This window comes from Enhydra lutris, unplaced genomic scaffold, assembly GCF_002288905.1.
Source record: "Enhydra lutris kenyoni isolate GAN:26980312 unplaced genomic scaffold, ASM228890v2 scaffoldscaffold2, whole genome shotgun sequence".
NCBI classification, from domain to species: domain Eukaryota; kingdom Metazoa; phylum Chordata; class Mammalia; order Carnivora; family Mustelidae; genus Enhydra; species Enhydra lutris.
Genome location: NW_019154086.1, coordinates 57,183,029 through 57,194,439, shown reverse-complemented (window position 1 = coordinate 57,194,439; position 11,411 = coordinate 57,183,029).

The following is an 11,411-nucleotide window of genomic DNA, read 5'->3' as shown; positions in this document are numbered from 1 at the left end:
TTAGTAATAAGTATGGTTGGTCAGATAAAATACAAGACACCAGTTAAAGTTACATTTGAGATAAAGAGCAAATATTTAGTTTAACATATTTGGCATATATTTATACTAAAAAATATCCACTCCTCATCTGAAATTCAAATTTAATTGAGCGTCTGTATTTTTACTTGCTGTATCTGGTAAACTTAATTTGGGGGCTTGAGAAAAGTTGAGAATGTTTTCTTCCTACTGTTTTGGGGAATGATGATTTCATTTCCTTGGACTCCACTTTGAAATGTAACTAAGTAACAGCTGAGCCTTCATATCTTATGTAACAGTGGCTACTTTGAGTTAAGATAGCCTATGTTCCAACCTCGCTCTGCTATTCACTATCTGTACAACCAAGAGCAAAGCACTTAAAATGTCTGTGTCTCTTTTTTTTTCTCTGGAATCATGGGGATGATAATACACACCTCAGAGCATTCTTCTCAGGATCAAATATGTCAAAATTCCTGAGGTTCTCTCATATAGTAGTCATGAAATATATTTTAATTATAGTGTCCATCTTTATTGTTCTGTAAAAATGTATGACCTGAATTTCTTTAAGTCTGCCTGCTTATGGGTACAAAGAGTATTACAATAATAATAATAGTTTGAATTTCATCAATTTCTTCCCTAATTGTATAGTAGAAGCAATCTTCTTTCTTGGTTTTTGTCCATTTATTTTTGGAAGTCCCAAGGGGTTTCTCACATATTCCTATAAGTTATTTTACTCATCCATCTGCAACCCACTTGTTTCAGATTTTATATTTTTTAGAGCAGTTTTAGGTCTACAAAAAAGTTGAGAGGAAGGCATAGAGATTTGCCACATTTCCCCCACTCCCACACCTGTGTAATTTTCCCAATTGTTAACACCACTCACCAGACAAACCTATATGGAAGCAACATAATCATCCAAAGTCCATAGTTTACCTTAGGGTTCCCTGTTGGTGTCATACAGTGTCATTTCTTCTTAGCACTGAATAATATTCCATTGTCTAGATGAATCATTAATATACTTGTCCATTCACCTACTGAAGGACGTCTTGGTTGCTTCCGATCTGTGTTTTATCTGTTGTCCGTGAGGCATTTAAACAATGTCTATCATTGCTGACACCACAGCTTCTGACACCCTGGAGGCTATTGATTTTTTATTCAGGGTATTAATTCCATGTGATCCCAAAGCCTTGGGTACAAAAGTATACTACCTTTGCCCTAGTACTCAGAACTAAGCCAAACCATGTTCTGAGGACTAGTGGAGACAATTCTCCTTTATCCCTTGGGATTTAGAGTATCCAATGTGCAAATGCTTTGGTTTCCATATTTCAGTTTTCTTTGTAAAATAGATCTTTGTGGAAGTCAGACTTACTCTTATAAGCCTATCCTACTCTTTCCCCTTTCCTCTCTTCCTCCCTTCCTTCCTTCCTTCCTTCCTCCCTTTCTTCCTTCCTTCCTCCCTCCCTCCTTTCCTTCTTTCCTCCCTTCCTCCTTCCTTCTTTTTACCCTGTAACAACAGAGTTTAGGTCCTATTGAAGTTGCCCTGAAATTAAGAAGATTAATTTAGAGTAAAGAACCACATGGCAAACTGCTTTCCCCATCCAGAATACCCTACTCCTTTGCCCATAACCATTTGACTCATTCAGTATTCAGTTGGAAGACTTTAATGTACTATTCAATGTAAATGTAGGATGGGAGATACTAAAAAGAAGTTTATTTAAAAACTCAGAGTCTTACAGTATTTGTCAAAGAGAAACAGAAAAAAAGAATGGTTTAAAGCTTTGGAAAATGACCTAGGGGAATATTGTACAATAGCGACTTTGCGTGTTTGCTTTTGATTTTTTTTGGGGGGGATGAATATTAGAATCTGTATTTATGCTCTGTTTCGAGTAGACCCTTCGGGTATAAAGTAACAGGACTTACTGAAGTGATATGCTGAGAAAATGCCAGAACTAGGAATCACAAGAATGATTTCAGGCCAAAATCCAAAGTATATTAATGGCAAAACAAAAAACAAAAACCAAAAAACAAAAAACCTATGTCCCAGCAAAACAGAAGATTCAGGATATCTGAACAGACCTATTTCCTGCCACTGTTACTTTGCACGTGTTAGTCTCATTTTGTAGACAGCACTTTTTCACTTATTCTAAAATTATCTTATTGTTTTGATGAACCATCTTCCTTCTGTCCAAATGTCCTTTCCCCTCCTCACACAAAGACAACCTTTTTACAACCTATGCACTCTGCAAACATTTCTTCGATTGCATATGCCACTTGCCATTTTAATGATTTCTTTGCATATTTTTCTCATCTCCTTGAAGGCAGGGACCATCTGCTATCCATTTCTATGTTCCCAGTGTCCCTTTAGCACAGAGCCTAGTGCATAGTATTCCCCAGTAAAAGTTTAGTGAATTGAACAAAGAAAGATCAGTTGCTATAACGTGAGAACTGTGTGTGTAGGTTATTTCATTCTATCATATATTATTCTCAACTCTTAAACATGATTAAAGCTTTAAGGAATTATAAAAAAGGCAAGAGAGATGTGAACTATTTGATATGCTAGGAATTTAAAGATATTAATCATCTGGTACCTAGGTGCTCATTCCCACATTAATATATGTCTTTTATTTCTTATCATGCTTAGAGTCCAGATGGATTTTTATTAGTTCTTCAAACAATGCAGCAGACTTTCTTGTATTTAAATCACTATAATTGGTTTAATCTTAAAATAAAACAAGTGAAATTGCTAAATGGGCCGGCATATTTAGTTATGACATTTGAATGCCTAATAAATTTAAATGAGATAAAAGAGCAATTTACCTCCCTATGATCTGATGTGTAACTTTCTGAAAGCAGCGGCTGATGCTCTAGACTTTGCCTAGCCTTTTGGGCTTGAGCACGTTTACTTGATCTAGATGAGGTTTCGTTTATAGAAAACTTTAATGGATTTCATACCAAAAGAAAATACAGTTTTTTGCTTCTAGATTAGAACCCAGTTTGTCATGAATTCCTGTTGGTCTGAAATTTTCTATATTTTTGATGAGGATTCAGTCTAGTTTTCTGAGAATGGAACTTTATTGAAAAAACCTGGAAGAGTGAGATAATATTAATAATGAACATTTGTTAAGCATCTACACACCAAACGCTGTGATAGCTGCTTCACATTTAATCCTCACAGCACTCTGAGATAGGTGTGATGGCTCTCTTCACTTTCTTGGCTAGCAGCTGTGAAAGGAGTTTGCATCCAGACTTTGGTCTCTTAAAAGCTATTTCAATTATCTGTGGAATGGGCACATATCATTGTTAAAAGACTAAAGTTTGCTGATCCAATAAGTTAAGGTTACCTTGCATGAAGAAGCCATGATTAATTAGATAAAAATACTGTTTTTGAACCCTGAGCAAATCCATTTCCATCAGGAGCACAGTACACGTGACTGTGCATTCCATGACCACAAGGGGGCGTATGCTAAAGGCAGAAGAGCCTGTACATGCCTTTTTCCAGGAGAAAGTTAACCTTGGACATGTGTTCCTTGATTTAGAGTGATGCCTAGGCTTGGAGTTTAACCTTGCTACATATTTTCCAGTGTGTTACGAAGGTCTTCCGATAGTTCTCTGCTCTTTATGTCTAATTGCATCACTGTTAGGCACATTCCACGAATATAACGTGGTTTTTGAAAGGCCGTTTCCAGGGTGCGTACTAAAAAACACCATAATCATCTAACAACACAATTCAGTTACTTTTAAATGAGATTCTTTCTTTTCCTAGAGTCTGCTGGCAAGTTCTGTAGAGCTAGAAGAAAATGGATAGATCAAGAGTTTTAGCTCACAGCAAAGGGGAATTTGATCACCAACATAAAATTGAATAAAGAATGCAATCTGGAATGAACTGGCTGAAAATATAGTTTTCATCTACTTAAGATAATTATGCTAAATGCACTCATTTAATTTAATAACTACATTATTATAACTATGGATTAAAAACATATGCCACAATAAAAGTTTGGAAGAAAACATTATAGAAACATAGGAAATTGACTCATCATTTAATAAACTTCTAACAAGGAGAAGAATCCATTTAGGCACTGAAAAAATTCCAAGGATTTAATGTAATCTCTTCAGTTTTTTGTTTTTTGTTTTTTTCTTTCATCTGAAGTACTTATGCAGATCATTCCATAGGAGCTTACTAAGCTTTCATCTCTCCATGCATAGTTTTATAAACTGGGTAGGGAGAAGCAACTAAAAAATGATTATTATGGAAATGTAGATGTCTATGTATGTGTATGTATATCAATGTTCTATCTGCAGAGTTTTAATATCTGTAATAGCCCTTGAATGTAGTGCTCTGCACTCCTATGTGAACATAATTTATTCATTCAGTGGATATTTATTAAAAGCTGAATGTATATCAGGCTTTATTTCAGGCACTTGTGATCCATTAATAAACACAATAGCCCCAGATTCCCTCACTGTGAAGCATACAGTCTAGTCTCCATAAAGAAGAGAGGCAGCAAACAACATGGTGAATAAGTAAATGACACGGTGTCTTAATAATACAGCTGACCCGCAAAGAACATGGTTTTGAACTGCGTGGGTACACTCATACTTGTAGTTTTTTTTTTTAAATAAATACTGTGTAATACTGTAAATTTCTCTTCCCTATGACTTTTTTTAAAAGGATTTAGTTATTTATTTTAGAGAGGAGGGAGGGGCAGCAGGAGAGGGAGAGAGAGAGTCCTCAAGCAGACTCTGCACTGAGTGCCAGCCCGACCCGGGGCTCCATCCCAGGACCCTGAGATCATGATCTGAGCCAAAATATCTGTTAATTGAATAATTCTGTTACCAGTGGGACTTCTGGTCAACAATAGGATATTAGTAGTCGAGTTTTGGGGGTTTAAAAATTATTTTTGACTGCATGGTGTGTCAGTGCCGATAACCCCCATGTTGTTCAAGGTTCAACTTATGTAAATATTATTGAAAAAAGTAGATCAGTTTAAAGAGGATTAGGACTGCTGGGGAAGACTGCAGGGTGGCCAGAGTGGTAACATTTGAACCAGGACTTGAAGGAACAGAGCATCTGCCTTGTAGTTCCCCGCAATAGACGGCCAGATGCTCCAGATGAGGGAACAGCCAAGTCAAAGGATACCATAGGCAGAACAAGAAGGAATTTGACATAATCTGATTCCATTTTTTAAAAGATTCACTTTGATTTTAATGTTGCACGTAGACTGTGTGTTTTGGGATGGCTGGAGTTTCTAGGTTTCCTAAAGAGAGGATAGTAGTTCCTATCAGAGAGATAATTGGATTCTGTGTTTATTTTGAAAGTTGAGCCAATTGGTTATACCGAGAGATTGGATACAGGGTGGAAGGAGAAGAGGAATCAGGGCTTCCTTCAGGGTTTGGCCTGAGCAGCTGGAAGGATGAGGCTCTCTTTAACTGCCGTAGGGAAGATGGTGGGAGTCAGAGTGAGAGTGGGGAGAGGATGAGAACTTCAGTTATAGGAGGATGAGTCTGGGATGTTTATTCAGCATCTGAGTGTCAGTTGGATTATCCTCGTCTCTTCCCATTAGGGATTCCCAGTTGGAATAATAACCCTCAGCACAAGACCACCCTGCCCCTCTCCCATCCATGACAGACCTTTCTGATCAAAAAGTCCTCCATTCATACTAGCTTGATGGAATTCAGATTCTTTCTTAAGACATAGATGAAGATAATTGATATTTCCTGACTGAACTTTGAGTGTAAGATTGACCGAAATGGTTTTCTTGCTAAGCTACACCTAAGGACAACCAGATTCTTTAACCAAATTCTTGTCTCTTTATGATAGCCCAAAGGTTTCTTTTAAATAGATACTTTATCAGTATCTACCTGGAGTTAGGTTTGGCCCAAAACCCAGGTTATTCCATTGGATCTTAGCATTTCCCCATAGAATAACTGTGGCTTTCTGCATTTTGCTAGGACAGGAAGGAGAAATGGAGCGTACTATAACTCTGTCTCAGGCCTACCTGATAGCAGATTTTTGTTGAACTTCTTTGTAGCTGTCACCTTTTTCTCTTTGGCAATTTAATATTATTTTCCCTTTGTAGGGTAAAAGAAAGTAGAACAGGCATTCTGGATTTGTCAGCGATGAAGGCATGTTTCATGTGAGAGATGATTACCCTCCTGATTTCCTAATAAGAAAACACTTTGATTGTTGGAAGGAGGAGGACAGAGGTCTATTCTCTTTTGCCAATTAAATCTCTGCATCTTGTGGGTTCTTCCCATTTCTCCCACAGAGCAAACATATTCTCTCTGCCATCTACCAGAATTTAACAAAAGATACGTGGGAGTTCACAGTAAATTTCTTGCTTGGTACCTAGACACCAGTGAGTAGGGTATTTAAAAAGAAATAATTGAAGTAAAGTCTAAAGGACAAGCTGTAAAAATACATCACTTCCTTGTTTCAAAGGGAGTTTATTAAGTGTGTCCAGACTTTTGTTCGGTTAAAGAAAAATGTTTTACCTTTCTTTGGGGGCGGCAATAATCCATTTGATAATGAGTGACAAGAAATGTATGTACAATTCATGCTGGTTAGTAGATTGTCTTGTTTGTCTTGCCTGAGGCACATAAACACAGATGTCAGGAGAGAACCGCTTTGTCCATTAATCTGAGGATGGAAAGCTGCTGATACAGCAGCTGGGATGTCTAGATCATCTGTCCACATGCTCGTTCTTTCCTGGTTTATAGAGTAGAGTATTTTTTGTTTTGGTTTGCTTTGCTTCTGTCTGAATATCAATCAATAGTAAGAGAACTTTAGAGCTATTTAGAATTCTAACCACTCGTGTAAAGACAAACCCCCTTTGATTATGTAATATTTCCATGAATTTGCTCATTTACTAAAATCACGACTGTCTCCCTTCGCATTATTCTGAATTTGTGTGTCTGAAAGAAGGAGCAAGGTACCTAGAAACAGATTTCCAAAGAAGTCAGTCATTCCTTTAAAACATTTAATCATTTTACAGGTACCAAATGCCTATGAGATTCTTTACTAGTAAAAGAACATTTTAACGGACTTAGCAAATTAAAGCCTAGAAAACCCAGCGCACCTCCTCCGCAAGTGGCTGCCACATCAGCCTTAGTGTTTCCGTCAGGGGTTGCATGTGCAGCAGAAAGTAAAAATGCGGGGCGCCTGGGTGGCTCAGTGGGTTAAGCCTCTGCCTTTGGCTCAGGTCATGATCTCAGGGTCCTGGGATCGAGCCCCGAATTGGGCTCTCTGCTCAGCAGGGAGCCTGCTTCCCTCCCTCTCTCTGCCTGCCTCTCTGCCTACTTGTGATCTCTCTCTCTATGTCAAATAAATAAATAAAATAAAATAAAGAAAGTAAAAATGCCCCCTGTTAGCCGGGAGAGTTAATGCCTTTCTATGCTGGGCAGCATGATTGGGGGGGGATTGATAAGGTGATGGGGATGAAAACTGTTCTTTGGCTTAACGATGAAGTATAAAATAGCACATTTCAGTTGCCTAACCTACTCTAGTTTGATGCCCGTTTTCTACACATATTGTGGAGAGAAGCTGACCAAAAATAAGACAGAAAAAAGTGTGAATTCAGTTCCATTACATTAGAATTATAAGGTCACGAATTTCTCTATAGGCATGTCGTAAGACGGGGCATATGTTTGTTCAGACAAGTGGTATCTCCTTCTAAATAAGCTTGCCCTGTTCTTGCTCTTTATTATTGTTTGGTCATTATATTTTGTTTTGTTTTAATTTACAATTACTTTGACATCCTGCAGCATATTTCCTTGGATAACCTCAGTGATAGGGCCTTTCATCTTCTGAGGGGGGGCTTCTGGAAGCTATTCAGTCATTTAAGGACATTTGGTGGATCTGACTTAAAACAAAACAAAACAAAAAAACCCCACTAAACTGGATAATATTGATTTAGTTAAAATAACCTAGTGATTCTCAAAGTGGTATCCCCAGGCAAGCATCATCAGAATCACCTGGGGGGGCTTAGGTGGGTCTCACCCTCAGAAGCTGTGATTCCGTAAATAATGCAGTCTGACGATTTGCATTTCTTACAACTTTCCAGGTGATGCTGATGCTGCTGGTCTACTTAACCACATCTGAGCAGCACTGAAATAACATATGATCTTAAAATAATTACCTGGGTTTTATTTTTAAACTGGTCTTAAAAGCAGTTCCAGAGTTCTCCAAAGTTCAGTGTTAGTTCAAAAAAAGGCATCAGTTCCCTGTGCAAAGCTCTATAAATGCCTCCCTCCTGGGGATGACAGTGAGCTGTGTCTGTGAGACACTAAGGTCTGTCATACAGGAATCATTTCTGCTCTGGAAAGTTACTGTTCCATGCCTCAAATGGTGCATGAGACAGAATAGACCCTCTGTAAATTTATGTTAGACACTAAAGTCTAAAATCTTTGTCACAGAAGTTTGTTCCTGAACTTCTGCCTCAAGAAAGGGGCAGATCCTTTTTTGCCTCGCCCTTCATCTCTCCCTTACCCTGCCTTGGACCATCAGCAATACTGATTTTACTTCATTTCCTAAAAGTACCGTGCTCTTTGTCACTGCCACAGAACCAAAGGACAGTCTTATGTTTACTTTTTGTTGCCAAATGCTATGACCTTTGGGAAAATAAATTAGAATTGGTTAGGCCTGATCTAGTCATTTGCTCTTAGGCTCCGAAGACAGTTGTTTAGTATTTTGTCTGTGTAGTAAAAATGAATTGTTAGTTAGCAGAAATGGTAACTATTTTAGGCATGACAATAGAGTGTTTGAAGAATATCTAGAGTGGCTACAGTGGGAATAGTAACCAAAAGGCCAGTCACCGCTCTTTTTATTTAATCAAACTTGGGGAAAGGGGTTGGAGCACAAAGGATTTCTCTGACATTTTCTTAGCCCTCAAAGAGCTTGGCATTCCATCCAAAAATCTGTATTATCTTGAAACCACTTGAATCGAATCCCTTTTTACTCGTTTTGGTTAGAAAGGAGAGAATACAGGTGTTTGATTGTGAAATTCTGAAATGTCAGCAAACAGTGGGAATCTTTCAAAGTAAGGAGAATATACCTTGGTTTGTATTAGTAAGAAAGTGTGAGTTACAGTGTTTTCCAACTGGAATAAAAGAAGAGTAAAATATCATATTCAGTATGGTTCCAAATCGATGTATTTTTTATAAGCATAAGATGGGCATATTGAGAAGGGCTATGGTCTGAATGATTATTTCCCTTCATAATTCATATGCTGTAATCCTGATTCCCAAAGGTGATGGTATCAGCAAATAGGGCCATTGGGAGATGCTTAAGTCATGAGTGGAGCTTTCATGATTAGGATTACTGCTTTATAAGAGGGGCTCCAGAGTGACCCCTAACCCCTTCCACCATGCGAGGAAACAGCGAGAAGGTGCCAGCTATGAACCAGGAAGAGGGCTCTCACCCAAATAGCCTCCAATACTGTAAAAAATAAATTATGCTGTTGACAAACTACCTAATCTGTGTATTTTGTGATAGCAGCCCCAATGGAGTAAGACAGGGAGCAAGATAGAGCCATAACTGTGAACACAGAATCAAGAGGACCTAGAAATCTGCTTTTGTGGACATTTTGTGGACTGAAAACTGTAGTCAGTTGACCTTTTTGCCCATCTGTTGGGACTCTTGTGTGGGTTATAGGTACAGATGATAGGTATAGAAAAAAGCAAAAGCAACATAAAAATTCATTTGTTAGTAGTATTCATCAAAAGCCAGGCTCTGTTCTAGATACTTTACCTTGCCTAGTGGCTGAGAGTGTGGGCTCAGGGATTAGATGCATCACATTCAAATTCTAGCTCTATCACTGAGGAACTCTGTGATCGTGGACACTGATGTAACTTATAAGTATGTACAATGAAGATACTAATAATGCTGACATCACGGAGATGTTTTGAGGATCTGACCAGATAATCAATGTAAACTTCTTAGCACGGAGTAATTGTTCAGTGCACACAAACTGCTACTAACAGACTGTTGCTAAACTTGCTATCTTCCAGCAAGCAGAATGGATATTGACTTCCCGGAATGTCTTACCTTTTTTGAAAGTAGTTGTTTTTATTCCGGAGATCATCAGTTGCTTCTCCTCTTTCTAGTCAGGTGTATTTTACAGACATATTTAACAACAGTAGCTGATTTATTCACCAGAAGACCCATTGCAATCACAGGCTATTTCTTAAAGGCCTGGTTTACTTGAGTCAACTCTGTAAGATGACAGCTTATACTTAGTTCACATTCCTGCAGTTCAGCTCACTGATTTAAAATTGATTCCATCCATCCGTGTGCATTCATGGATGATGGGTCTGAATGTAGACCAAGAAGCAACAGATTTTTAACATGTAAAAATAAAATACTGACATGCTAGGTGTTAGACAGAATGCTTCACAAAGAAAATCCACCCCTGGTAGCTCAAAAATCATTTAAAAAAAAAAAAAAAGCAGCATCCTATTGCCCAGAATTTACTCTCACTCTAAAATGCACCATGAAATGTTATCCTAAGTTTTATAAAAAATATCAGTGAGTTCAAAGTGTTTGATGAATTCAAAGAAAAAAGTTCTCACTATATAGGTAGACAGAAGAAAATGGGATAGTTGAGTTTCTCTCTCTCTCTCTCTCTCCCTCCACTCTTGATTAGTTCCTACCTATGAACGCCTAAAGGTGGTTTCTGTAATTTTGTTTAAAATGTGGTACCCATTTGCTTTTGTTCCTGGTCAAGTACCTTTCTAGAAACGAGAAAGGTATACTTAGCCCCACAACCCTGACCATCTCATTCCTATATATCCATTGCCCAGTTTCAAGAAAGTGCGGTTGCATGAGCTCTACCGTTTCAACCCCCGAGGGAAGCATTGGGGAAGCCCCTGCATCAGTGAGCAGCAGGGATAGCCCCACGCTTCTGGATCTGCCCTTCCCTGACTCCACCACCATCTTTGGGCTAGAGGGGGTGCCATATCTTTTGGAACAAGTAACTCTGCATTAAAACTTTTAATCTCCACAAAGCACTGGGAAGGATAAGATGTTTCTTGGTTTCCAGAGACCTTATTATTTTACTTTTTGCTCTCCTTCGTAGAAATACCTGTTTTGTGTCCCATTATTTTGGGTTCCTTCATTTCTCCCAGCCAAACCAAATATTTCACTCCACAGATCAGGTCCTAAGCAAATGAGTATTGTGTGTATTTGATGAAGGGGAGAGGCAAGCACAAGAGCACGGAGCTTCTGGTGACAAACACTGTATGGGCAGATTAAATACTTCAAAGGAGCAGGGCAGAAAGCAGAGACTACTGAGTCAGCCCTTTCTATGATACTCTCATGCTTGCCAGTCCTTTGTACTGCACATGCCTAGGACTAGTGGGGCCACCCCTTCTTTTAGCTCAATGGCACCATTTCAGAA